Raw genomic sequence first — 14545 nt, 5'->3', positions numbered from 1 at the left:
GACAAGGAGGAATCCATGAATTATTTTGATTATTATTATTATTATTATTATTATTATTATTATTATTATTATAAACTATTGAATTATTTTTATTAATACTATAAACTATTGAATTATTTTGATAGTTATTATTATAATAAACTATTGAATTATTTTGATTATTATAGCTCTTGAATTATTTGTATTATTATTATAAACTGTTGCATTATTTTGATTATTATTATTATACAATATTGAATTATTTGATTATTATTATTATTATTATTATATTTAGTAGTAGTAGTAGTAGTAGTATAAACTATTGAATGTTTTTGATGATTATTAAACTATTGAATAATTTTGATTATTATTAACTTATACTGCTTGCAATAAGCCACAAAGGAAACAGAACAACGGAATAGAGTTTAAGCAATGTATTACTGGGACAACAACGTAAAAAGGGCACAACTGAAAAGAGTAGAAAACGTCACCGAGCAGGCGAGGGTCGCTCTGGTGTTTAATCCACACCTGGGATCAAAAGGTCTATGATTTATATAATGGATAGAACAGTCCATTTGGAGGGTGATTTCCCCACAGCACCCACCTCTCCCAAGCTGATTTCCGCGGTTGTGAAATTCAGTATTTCTTCCTTTTGGGGCAGACCACCAATGCGTCTGTTCGCTTCCTCTTTCTGCCGGAGCGTCTCGGTTCTGACATCCCTTTTGGAGGGTCTATGTCAAAACAGTCATACACATTTTCACTCACCTCCATGCCGCCCTGTGGTGGTTCTTCTTGATCCGTAGAAGCGTTTCCTGATTTGGTTCAGGTGCCTCTTATGTTGGGACTTTGAGCCCTGAATGATGTATGTAACATGGCCGATTCTTCGTAAGATCGTGCCCTGTTCCCAAAAAGAAACGTTATTTCTTAAATGTCTAAAATACACGTTATCTCCGCTGTTAAACCGTTTCGTTGGCATTTTAGAGGTTCTGTTGTGTACTATGTGTTTGGGTAGCAGTTTATCAAATACGAATTTTATTTTCTGTCCAAACATGATTTCTGCTGGCGATCCCGCATCTGGTTTGTTCGGATTTCTAGTGATTCTGTAAACCTGCAGAAATTGCTGAAGGGCCTTTTCTGTTGGTGTACCGGACGCCTTTTTTAATGCTCTTTTAAGCGTATTGACGGAGTGTTCGGCCTGGCCTTTGCTTCTGGCGTGGTACTGGGGTGTGGTAATATGCTTGACTTGATACGTATCGCAGAATTCTCTGAACTCTGTTGAGGTGAGCTGTGTAGCCTTGTTGCTAACCAAACACTCTACAACCCCAAACCGAGTAAACAATTCCAATAAAAAATTTGTCGTTGTTGCCGTGGTCGGTTTTTTGCATCTTCTCTGGCCATTTTTTTTTTTTTTTACACAGTGATCACCACTTATCAAGGCCCGGAAGCCACTCAGGGATAAGGGTTATTGCAAGTACATTACGTTAGTGAGGAGATTTGCTGAAATGTTTACTTAAGGGGGCGGTTCATTAGGAATTTGTTAACATTGGACTTGAAGACATCCAAGTTGTAGTCCGGAGGGAAGCAGGCAGACGGAACAGAGTTCCACAGGCGTGCAGTTCTAAGAAAGAAGCTTTGTTCATGGAATCTGCGTTTTGATTTAGGCACAGATATAGAGTGGGGGAAATTTTTCACAGTGGATTCAGCTAGACGGGTGTTTTTCGTGAAAGATTGGCGAGGGGGGACCAGAGATTGGAGTTCAGACGAGCATCTGCCATGGAAATAACGATAAAAAAAGGACAGGCTCGCAACGTCTCTTCTGTGGGAGAGAGGTTGCAGGGTAGAGAAAAGGGTATCCCCCACTAAGCCACGAAGTCTATTTTGTACTCTGTCAAGGCAGGATAGGCTGTTTTTAGCAGCTCCTGCCCAGATATGGCAACAGTATTCCATCCTTGGACGTACTTAGCTTTTATATAGATAGAGAATTGCATCCGTAGTGAGATATCTTCTGGAGCGGTAGAAGGATCCTACCATCTTTCCAGCGACCTTGGCAACAGACTTGATGTACGTGTTCCATTTCAGATCAGGAGTAAAGGTCAAACCCAGAAGCTTGTCAAAACACGGGGCCTCACCCAGACGAGAGCCATCCATCACAATTGATGCCAGATGGGGATCAGAGCGTTGATGATGTAAGGATAGCAGTTTGGTTTTGGATGCATTAAAGGTAACCAGCCACCTCTTCCCCCACTGAACCACGCGCTCGAGATCAGAGGAGAGAGCATCAGAGAGAACTTTGTCATTTACAGCGTTTGATGTGTTGCCGTAGATGGTCGTGTCATCAGCATAGATGTCAACGAATGATTTAAGTATGTGTTTAGGGAGGTCATTGATGTAGATCAGGAAGAGAGTTGGGCCCAGGATTGACCCCTGAGGGACTCCAGCATTTATATTGCAGGCCTCCGATTTTTGTCCATCTACCACTACTCTTATGAGCCTATCGGAGAGAAATGATTTAATGATTGAGAAAACATTTCCAGTTATACCGTAGCTGGAAATCTTGTGAAGTAGACCCTTATGCCATACCTTGTCGAAGGCCTTTGATATGTCGAGAGCAATTGCCCTAGAAAGGAAGCCTTTGTCAAGAGATTCACTAATCCTGTGGGATATAACCGTCAAACATTTAGAGTAATAGTCAACTACTATCAGGTAGTAAAAATCCTCCACAGATCCCGCATACTCGATTGTTCAGCCGTAGGCCAAGGTTTATGTTATCGGTGGTGCATGTTGTTTATCATGGTTTTTACATCGCAATTAATACGTAGTGCCGCGATTACTGAATCTTCAAGAGGTCCATGTTGACAGGAATCAGTCTCGATAGATCGTCTGCATGGGCTAGTTATTTTGACGGGAGAAATTTAATTGTAAAATTATAGTTCAGCAGAATAGTTCCCTATTTTAATAGTTGCTTCGCAGTGAATGTTGGAAGTCCTTTTTTTATCCAAAAACGGATACCAACGGCTTATGCTTGGTTTGTAGTAAAAAATGTCTTCCGTAAAAGAACCGGTGGAATTTTGAAACTGCAAATATAATTCCTAGGGCCTCTTTCTCGATCTGAGAATAATTCTTTTCCGCTGCCAAGAGAGTCCGTGATGCGAAAGCAATAGGCTGTTTCGAGCCATCCGCCATTCGATGTAGCATGCATGCCCCCTAAGCCATATTGACTAGCGTCGCTAGCTGCTATTATGTCCAACTGCGGGTTGAAATGCACTAGGAATAGTTTTTAAGTCAGGATACTTTTATTTCCTGGAATGATGTCTGGCAATCTTCTCTCCACTCCCAAGCCTTATCCTTTTCCAGCAATTCATTAACTGGTGCGCACAATTTGTGCATATTTAGGATGAACCCCTGGTAATAATTTGCCAAACCTAAAAAAACTCTGCACTTGAGTTATGTTTACTGGTGCCGGCAATTCTTTTAATAGCTGTCATCCTATCTTGGTCTGGCCGTCTGCCATCTTAATCGATTATTGGACCCAGGTATTTAATTGTTTGTAAAAAGAACTCGCATTTATCTGCTTTGATCTTAAATCCATAATATTGTGTTCGACTGAATACTTGTCTGATATGTTTTTATGTTCCTCTCTTCCTTTGCTCGCTATGATAATGTCATCAAGATGTGCGATTTCGGTGTCTAAGCCGGACAGCATAGTATCCATTATTTGCTAGAATATTGCAGGTGCCACCTTGACACCAAACACGAGTCTTTCGTATCTGTACAAACCCCAATGAGTGTTAATACAGAGGAAGTTAGGTCTTTTGTCGTTTACCAGAATCTGTAGGTAAGCGTCGCTTAGGTCGATCTTAGAAAAAAAAACTTGCCGCCATTTAATTTCGTGAACACTTCTTCTGGACTAGGTAATGGATAGTGAAAATCTTCTAAGGACCCGATGAGTCCGGTCGCGAAGTCGGCGCAAACGCGAATTTCCCCGGACCGTTTCTTTACGTAAACTGCCGGAGCAGCTCACTCATCATATTCAGTTTTAGCCAGTATACCGATGCTTTCTAATCTGTCTAGTTCCTGATTTATTTTGTTCAGGGAAGCGGACGCGACATTACGTTTCTTTTTAAACACCGGTTGTGTGCCAGGTTTCAACTTGAAATCTGCGGCCAATTTTGTACATCTCCCCAGGCCAGGAGTAAATACGTTTGTGAATTCTTTTTAAAACAAGTTATCTATTTTCTTGCAGAATGTGGATATAGGAAGATCCCAGAGACGAAACTTCTCCATGCTGTCAGAACCGAACAGGTTCTCACTATTTTTAGCACATACAATCTCATTTCTTTGTTTCCCCCCGTAAAGTGACGTTTGTAATTAATTCACCTTAAAAATGAATTTTTGTACCATTAACGGCCGTCGCCGTTCTGTTAGTTTTTAACATAGTCGGCTTTCGTAATATTTTCCACGTTTTGAGATTTATTATTGAAAGTCCGATCCACTGTCTAATTGGAATTTAATAGCCTTGCCGAAAATGTTAACCGTTACATATTTGCGTAGATTTTCATCTACGACGTCCTTAATTCTGGTTTGACGTATACGGCTTCTATTCTGCGTTTTCCTACAGTGCGAACTTTTATGACCGATCTTATTGCATAAATGGCATCTTTTTGTTAAAAATAAGCAATCCCTTGCCCAATGTATTCCACAACATCTGAAACAAACGCTCGGTGCTTTTAGTTTTTCTGAGTTTTGGTGGTTAATGTCTGTGTGCCATTTCGACGTTTTTTTTCTTAGTTCCTTTTTTTATATTCGCGATGCCTGCTTCGATGTTTCTTGCATCTTTTTTTATAATTTCTACTTTTTGACAATCCTCAGTCAATTTTTGAAGTGTTAAGTTCGGTTCATTTTCTAATTTTGTAAAGACTCTGCGCCTGATTTCCGCATCTTTCCCCGAGGTTAAACCTTTCGCAAACACACAGCATTTAAAATTGTCTTCTGTTAGTTCAGACAACTTAAAGTCATCACAGTGTTTGTTCACTACAGCTGCGTAGGTGGCAAACTCGTCATTATCGTCTTTTACCACATTCAAAAATCTCCAACGCTTATGGAAAACAGCCGTTTTCGGCGAGAAAAGTTCTGTTAACAAATTTACCGTCTCATTGAATGATAAATCTGCTGCTTTCCGTAGAAAGATGTAATCTACAAATTTATCACGCTCAACCGTCTCAAATTTTCGTAGTAGAAGTCTGGTTTTCTTTTGATCAGACCAGTTGATGCAGTCAATATTAAAAAAAATCTTCATAAAATATGCTGCGAATGATTTTCCGTCTTTCTTGTCTATCTATTGTATTCCGAGAAATGCCTGAATTGCTTTCTGTGTTCGCATTATTCTTAAAAATTTTTGTAAGAAATTTCTCTGAATTGACGTTCGGCTAACTGTTTTTGAACTCCCTTTTGCTGTTCCTCGTTCGTATTTGACATTCCGCTAACTGTTTTTGCAATTCCTTTTGCTGTTCCTCGAATCTTATCTGACGTTCAGTCCAGTGTTTTTTAGGATTGTGACTGACGCTTTGCGGCATCGATATGCAACTTGGTCAAATGTTCCAACGCTACTTTCAATTCGTCCATTTTGCTTTGTCAGCCTTAGCAATTTCAAAACGTTCGCTGAATTTTACAAAACCGTTTTATTCTTTCTTATTTCTTCCTCCAGACAATAAAACTAACAGAAAAAAAACATAAATATATAAAAAAAAGTTCATTGTCTAAAGAGAAAAAAATAACGCACGATTTTAGCAGCAAAATCCACAAGCGACGAATTTTTTTCCCAAAAGTATGAAAAAATTACCTTTCTAAGTCGCGACGAACCTTTTTCTTTTTGAACAAGTACAGCGCTATCTTTGAAAGTCGTGACGAACTTTTTTCTTTTCAACTCATTTTTTTGTAACAATCTGCGTTTTTTTTTTATCTACCGTGAACGTTTCAGTTGCAAGAGTTATGTTAGGCACTTCCTTAGGCTTGATAACATTTGAGTCCGACGACGTTAGTACTTTTAGAATACTATTTACCCGCGAGTATTTTTTTTCAATGTCGTTACTGGTTTCGATTTTAGTATGCTCCTAGAATCCAATGTCGCCAGTGTTTAGTTTTTTAGAACACTGTTTTTAAACGAGATTACGTTCTCCGAATCCAATGTCGTCAGTGTTATGGCTTGCAATAAGCCACAAAGAAAACAGAACAAAGGAACAGAGTATAAACGTTAAAAAGGTTACAACTGAAAAGAGTAGTACACGTCACCGAGAAGGCGAGATTCGCGCTGGTGTATAATCAAAATGTCTGTTATTTATATAATGGATAGAACAGTCCATTTAGAAAGGTAATTCCCCCAAAACATTATTATTATAAACTATTAGATTATTTTGATTATTAATATCATTATTATTATAAACTATTGATTATTTTGATTATTATTGTAATTATGAACTATTGAATTATGTTGATTATTATTATTATTATTATTATTATTATTAAAAACTATTGAACTATTTATTATTATTATTATTATTATTATTATTAAAAACTATTGTATTATATTGATTATTATTATTATAAACTATTGAATTATTTTGATTATTATTGTTATTAACTATTGAATTATTTTGATTTTTATTATTATAAAATTATAATTAATTAAAATTATAACTATTGAATTATTTTGATTATTATTATTATCATTATTATTATTATTATAAAATATTGAATTATTTCGATTATTATTATTATTATAAACTATTGAATTATTTGTATTTTTATTATCATAAACTATTGTATTATATTGATTATTATTATTATTATAAACTATTGAATTATTTTGATTATTATTATTATAAACTATTGAATTATGTGGATTATTATTATTATGAACTATTGAATTATTTTGATTTTTATTATCGTATTTTTTTCTCTCGTATTTTTTAAAAAATCATTCTTCCAAATAATAAAAGCCATTTCTGTAAGGTCTGACGAGGCTGCTGGATCGTAATTTTGGTCCGGCAACCGAAACATGTAACTGAACAGATAAAACGATAATAAAAAATAAGACGCATATTTGCTCAGCAATAGTATTGAGCACTCTCTTCAGGTTTTACTAATTACCATTTTTACCATGTATATATATATATATATATATATATATATATATATATATATATATATATATATTTGTTTTTTATTTTTATGTATATGCATGCTGGCCGCTCGGCATCGCCCGGTCATAAAATACACTTAAATATGATATTTGTATGAATGTAGATTTCGTATTTATTATTTTACTATATTGGGCAGAATATATATTAATGATTTAAAAAGTAAAAAAAAAAAAAATAACTTGTGTACCACCACCGAGAATCAAAATCAAGACTTTTATCTTACGGTTTACTTTTCTTTTGACGATAATGCCTGAGTTATTAAAACATGTTTGCTGCAAGGTTACAAATTAAGACATGAACAATAGCTATTACGTTACGCATGCATATTCGTAATGCCGTCGTTCGATCTCTATCGGGGAAATTCCACTGTTTAAATTTTCACACTTTTGCACCTATTTTCCCCAACTATAATCCAAGTATAAAGTTTCGCATGCGTTCAAATACCCTATATATTAATTTTCATGTCTGTAGACCAAAACTTACAGAGGAATCTGGTAGGCAAATTTAAACACATATAAAACCCAAATTTCTAGGAGTATAGATAGATATGTATATATATACTGTTAGACATATGTACATAATCTATTGCCTGCTAGTATATATATATATATAATTAAAATTATGTATATATATTATGTATATATATATTAATATATATATATTAAGATATATATACATAATTTTTATATACTTCTATATCGATACGTTAATAGAGTTAGGTAGTAAGTTTTGAAAATATATATGGCAATTAAGCTATACACAATGTTCTACTTTTTATCCGATTATAACCTGACTAATCTTCGCAAGCATTAAACCCGCAACATTCTGTTTAGCTTAATTGCGATATGTATTTTCCAGACACACACACACAACACACACACACAGGGTGTTTTTTAGATGATAATCTATTTTCTTTTATTGCAGCGTTGGCAACTTTCGGTTATTTTGAGTTCAGCTTATTTTGATGATAAATCATGCAGAGACTGACACCAGGGTAGCGTTTGCAAATGGCAAATGATACGAACAATTTATAATAGAAAAATCTTGTCACGAAATGAACTTGTAAACTGGTGAAATCTTTTATGCGATTTACCCTCATACGATATTTTATTTGGAAATATGTAAACACCAATCTCTATGCCGAGACATCAGATACCATAATTACCTTGGAAGAAAACATTCGACGTGTTATTATACAGCCTAATTTAATGCGTAAAGTTTGTAAAAATCGGACCACTAAATTAAGCTATATAGACGCCAATCGGAGCGGCCTTATACCCGAAACTGTATTTAAATTATAAATAAAAAAATAATTCTTGGAATAAAGCACATATTTGTATAAAAAATATTTTCTGTGATTAATTTTAATTTAAGGCTCACCGCCTCAAAAAAATGTTTAAAATACACATACATACATACATACATACATACATACATACATACATGCATGCATACAAACATTTACACCTAACTTTCATTGTCTATGCCTCCGGGAGAAATGGATTCAAAATCTAACAGACGAATGCACTCTATGCGGACATGTAAAAAAACACACACAGATGAAACAAAATGAAATAATAAAACAAAAGATGAAAGAATAATAATCTTCACTTTTATTATTTATTTTACATTATACTGATAATAAATAATGAAAATTGTTATATTCAGTCACATTTGATATACATGTATATATATAATTATTTTTTACTATAATAATTAAATACTTACGGACACTAGTGTGATGAAAATAATGGAAATAGTATTCCGACAAAATAGAGAAATAAAAAGGTACACACCGTATTATGTGTTCATCAACGTTTCGTCTTTATTTCGAGAAGGAAGTCTCGAAATAATAACGAAACGTTGATGAACACATAATACGGGTTGTTCCTTTTTATTTCTCTCTCTCTCTCTATATATATATATGTATATATATATGTATATATATATATATATATATACATATATATATATATATATAAGAGAAAGAAAATTAAAACTGTCAGTTCAACTTTACAATCAAAATGTATTGTTCGACTGAATACTCGAAAAAACAATTTACAAAGTCCTTATTCCGTGGAGTTTCAGAGAATGTTTTTCTTGGTATTCTTCTTATCAGAGGACAGAAATAAATCAGAAAAATTATATTTGTCGCAATGATAGAATTTGCTAGTTATGTCATTAAGCGAAACCTAAATTTATTGTAGACATAAATTGCCAAGAGAAACAAGTGATAAAATGTTGGATATTTAAAAATATATTTTTAAAAACCGCGCATCGCCTTTTGAATGCAAGCTGAAATAATATGCGCGGTTTGTTTTTGATTTCATTACTTTTTATATATATATATATATATATATATATATATATATATATATATATATATATATATATATATATATAGTAAAAGAGGAAAGAGAAAGATCAATTCCACAAAAGGAGACTTATCCGGATAATGCCAATCTCAACAATAATTATTGGAGCTTATACAATAGGACAACAAGAGAATGAAATGAAGGCACAAAACTATATATAGGTAGATATAGAATGGATCATTTATTAAATAATGGTTATATAGGAGTCTTAGAGTCTTATTAAAAGCGCATTCTTAGAAGAGAGAGATTTTGTTTCGTTCTGTGTTCGTGTTATGAAGATATTTATATATATATATATATATATATAAAATGTTCATACTTAGAAGTGTAGAAGCTCTTTGAGTGAGGAGATATTGTGTATGTAAAGAGATTTTAAAACACATGATATACAAGACAATGAAAATTTCCACTTTACCTTTTTGGTAGAATTACAACACAAAGACGACGTTTATAAAAACACATGATGAGTTTATTTCTTCTCCCGACCGGTCGTGGTTTTCATAGTCAAGAATTCAAGTTTCACATTCTAAGTTTCAAAGGTGACCGTCTGTCTTCTAGACGTTCGAATCCCATGTCTGGACTGTCGTCTGTCGTCCTCAGACTCTCTCTCTCTCAGACTCCCCTCTAGTTTCTCTCTCCTTAACTCTAAAGTTTCTAACTATATCTAGAACTTCCCATTTTCCATGACATCATACACATGTTAAAACATGTGTCTTCTTTCACGTGTTCTGAAAATGCGTGTCCAAAACTTTTTCCTTTGTTTACAAAAGGAATTTTAACCTATATTCCCAGTAACCTATATTTCGAATATGTTAAAAACATGTTTATTAAATTATCTTATAGTTGCATTCTTCAATTGAATTTTCATAACAGAATTGACAATGCACATTCTTTTCTTCAAACTATTTCATCTCTAAGCTAAACAATGGTTTGTTTTTTACATTCCATTTGCTAATTCTCTCTCGTAATCTATTTCTAAACCTGAATTACGAGGTTCGAATTTCGTCTATTCTATTTCATTTTCATTTTAACTAAATCTCTTTTTTTAATACTTACATGAAAAGGGGACAGCCCTTATCATGTAACATAATGGAATACAGGCAAAATTTGGGTGATAGAAGGGACTCTTCATGCCAGGGAATTTCGAAGCCTTACGCTTCTCATCAGAAGAGTAGAGAAGGTGCTAGGTAGCATGGGGGAGATGCGGCGTCTAGCGTGATGTTAGTTTTCCATCTAACGTTGATTATGAATTTATTGATAGCTTATATTAATTTAGAGATGTAGGATTCCCGGGATGGGGTAGGGATATTTTTGGATGAGAGAGGGATGTATTCCTTATTACACCTATCTGGAAAAGTCAAATAAAGCTCAACCAAGAGGGAGCTTATAATAGCTTTAAGTAAAAGAGGAAAGAGAAAGATCAATTCAACAAAAGGAGACTTATCCGGATAATGCCAAGCTCAACAATAATTATTGGAGCTTATACAATAGGACAACAAGAGAATGAAATGTATGTATGTATATAAATATATATATATATTTATATATATATATATATATATATATATATATACATACACACAGACATATATATATATATGATAAAAAAAGGATACACAATTTAACGATGGATATATACACACGCACACACACACGCACACACACACACACATATATATATATATATATATATATATATATATATATTAATGTTTCATATGAATGATTTGTAGCGTTTCCCTATCTTAGAAAGCATCCCATAAAAACTTAAAAATTATTTGATGTTTGAGAACCGCTACTTAATTTCAAACAACCTTTTCGTTTGAAACAGACATTAAATCTCGTTTACAAAAATCCCTTTCTGATTCGAATTGAAAATCACATTCAAGTTTATTCTCGTACGAAATTGACATGATTTAAAACAACGTCAATAATTAAAAATATCATTTTGTAATAGCTATAAAATTAGTTTGGAGATTTAGCAAATAGTTATTTATTGCAAATCTAATTATTAAAATGTTTACCAGTAGCATAATATATTCGTGAACAAATTTATTGCTGATACATTTGAGGTGTGTATTCATTCATATATATTTGCATTTTATTCTTTATTTCGAACGCATATATATATATATATATATATATATATATATATATATATATATATATATATATATATATATATATATATATATGCCCGGAAACAAACCAATAGACGGGCAATGTTAGAATGACAAATAACATATCGCCAGTTTTACTGATTTTATCTCCGCAATTAATTAATCAAAAATAATTTTAAAAAAGTCCGATGAAGCCAGGATTTCCATCATCCATTAATCACGGTTTACAGCGGGACATAAAAAAGAAACTGCTTCCACTTGTGAAAGCCACACTGCATGACATTGCAAAGTACAATCGATTTCCTTCGGGGCACGTGCTGCACTCATCAAATTGAAGAGCTCTTAAGCGAATGTAGGAGTTATCGTTCTTTCATTTCGCTCTCTTTTTATTCTTACGTTTTACTTTTGTTACTAATGAAAACGGGAAAATCAATTCATCTAATTGTTTCCACTTTTAACTGCGGCCAAACGTTCAATTGAATTGTAAATCTGATATTACGGAAAGCCTGGCTTCAAATATACAATCAACATATTTGGCATTGAATTAGTGCAACACATAAAACTTTTGCCGAGTGATAAAAAATTATAAAAGTTAGTCTAGTTATCTGCCCTTGCCACCATTAACTTGTCATCTTTGTTTTCTTCTCCGTATGCGTATTTGGAATTAAATAAAACCTAAATAATTCAAATGCATCATATCTTCGAAGTCGGATTGAAAGTCAACACTAAAGTGTACCTGGATATGCTAAAGAGTGTGGTAATCCCCTGGAGCAATCAGGTGGCTATTGGCAGACTTGGGTGTGGCAACAGGACTCGGCGCCGGACCATAAGTTCAAAGAGACCCGGGCTTGGCTTCAGAAGAAGTGCAACGACTTTGTACTCTACTCTCACCGGCCCCTTTCCACCCCTGACTTTAACCCGTTGGACTACTTCGTTTTATCGTACGTCGAGAACATCACAGACATTACCTCCGACGACACTTAAACCTGCCTGATCGCCACCATCCGCTGAGTATTCTTCGAGCTTTCGCGAGATCCTGCCGGCGCTTGTAAAAAAAGATATGCTCCCAGCTTCGGCCCCGTACTGATACGGTGATTGAGGCTGAAGGCGGCTACATTGAATAGATGTAAGCGCTTTATAATAAAGTTACCTGGTAGTTTTAAAATAAATCTGCGGTGTTGTTTCTTTAGGGCGACAAATTTATCAATCTACTCTGTACATATTGGATGGAATAATATTATCTCTCTGACAAGAACCAAAAGTATAATACGCCTAGGTCTGGAATTTCTACACACACACACACACACACACACACACACACACACACACACACACACACACACACATGTAAAATTGACACAAAACAATTCTTGGCCTTCGGGACAAGATCAAAGTGTAGTATCTGTTCTTCAGATGCTGCAATTCAATGTCTTGTTCTCTGTCAGTGGAGAAGTCCTTCACGACTGAGAAAATTTTTATTTTTGTTCCTTTTCTCCACGTTAAAAAACGACTCTGGTGTCTAACTCTGTCCTGTGGAGAGGCATTGTAAATAGGAAGAACGATGTGAACGTTATAATTTACGGGGAAGGGGCAATTTGATCTGAAAAATGGAGATTGAGTCGGAATCCTGAAAATGTTGCCATTCTTTTTTCAGATAACAGGAAACATCAGAATACAGAATAAATAAATATAAGCACAAACGCCAGAGGAAGAAATCGGCCGCAACGAATTTTTTTTAAGTGATGGAATGCTATAATAAAGCATTTCTCGCATAAATAGGCTCCTTTACACGTATAGAACATAATCCCGAAAGTATGACATAGATGTTCTAAAACCATGTATAAACAAATATAAGTTAATTTACCATATGAGGTATCATTTCCGACAGTCTGGAAGTAAATAAGTGTTTTCTATTGATAATGAACAATTCAATAATATACGGAAATATTAATCCCAACTATTGTGGAATGGGGGGAGCAAAATGATTGTTTTTATTTTGTTATATATTCCCTGCAGCCGGTCGTCCAATGTGCTTTTCAGTCTACATAATTAAAAAAAAATCAACTTTTGATACTGTCTCGATATATACACTTGGCAGCGAAATAAAACACATACTGCTGGGTTATAAAATATTTTGTTTATTTGCTATGACAACCTTTTCGATTTCAGTATGATAGTTGTGACACCAATGATGAGGGTGTGACTGCTTGGCTATGAAGAAAATGTATCAGTTTGTCCTCGCTCTATCACCGACTCTCCTGTTTCTGTTTTCGCTGTCTGTTGTTGATTTATATAAACATTATTTCATTCCGGAATGTTTAATATTTCCTATTGTCTATTGTTCTACTTCTTTGACCGATATATATCTCACATATCTGGTCAAATTATGCATTTCAATAAACAATGGTGAAAGCGGCCGTGAAGGAGTCGCTAATAATGTGAATTGGATAGAATTCGATTATTTATGTAGACAGCTCAACAGAAACGTGATTACATTGTATTTAAATGGCTACTATGTAGTATTCAATCGGGAAGCAGGCCAGCGGAACAGTGTTCCACAGGCGGGCAGTTCTGGGAAAGAAGCTTTGTTTATTGGAATCTACGTTTAGATTTAAACATAGATACGAAGTGGGTGAAATCGTTTATAGTGGTTCTAGCTGGTCGAGCATTGTAATAAGTATTTAAAAAATTAACGATAAAAAACTATATTTTTGCCAATAATATATCGAAATTAAAATCAAGACAAAATAAGCGAGTTTGTATGAAATATTGATATGTAAGTTGGAATTACTATTTGGATAAGATTTTCTGTACTAAAGTAAGGAAATGCAATCGTAGAATTTCCACAAAGTCTCCATATGAATTAATAAAT

This window comes from Euprymna scolopes, chromosome 3, assembly GCF_053919585.1.
Source record: "Euprymna scolopes isolate OS-2025 chromosome 3, ASM5391958v1, whole genome shotgun sequence".
Taxonomy (NCBI): Eukaryota; Metazoa; Mollusca; class Cephalopoda; order Sepiida; family Sepiolidae; genus Euprymna; species Euprymna scolopes.
The sequence above is the reverse complement of the archived record's forward strand: the minus strand, read 5'-3'. Positions refer to the sequence as shown.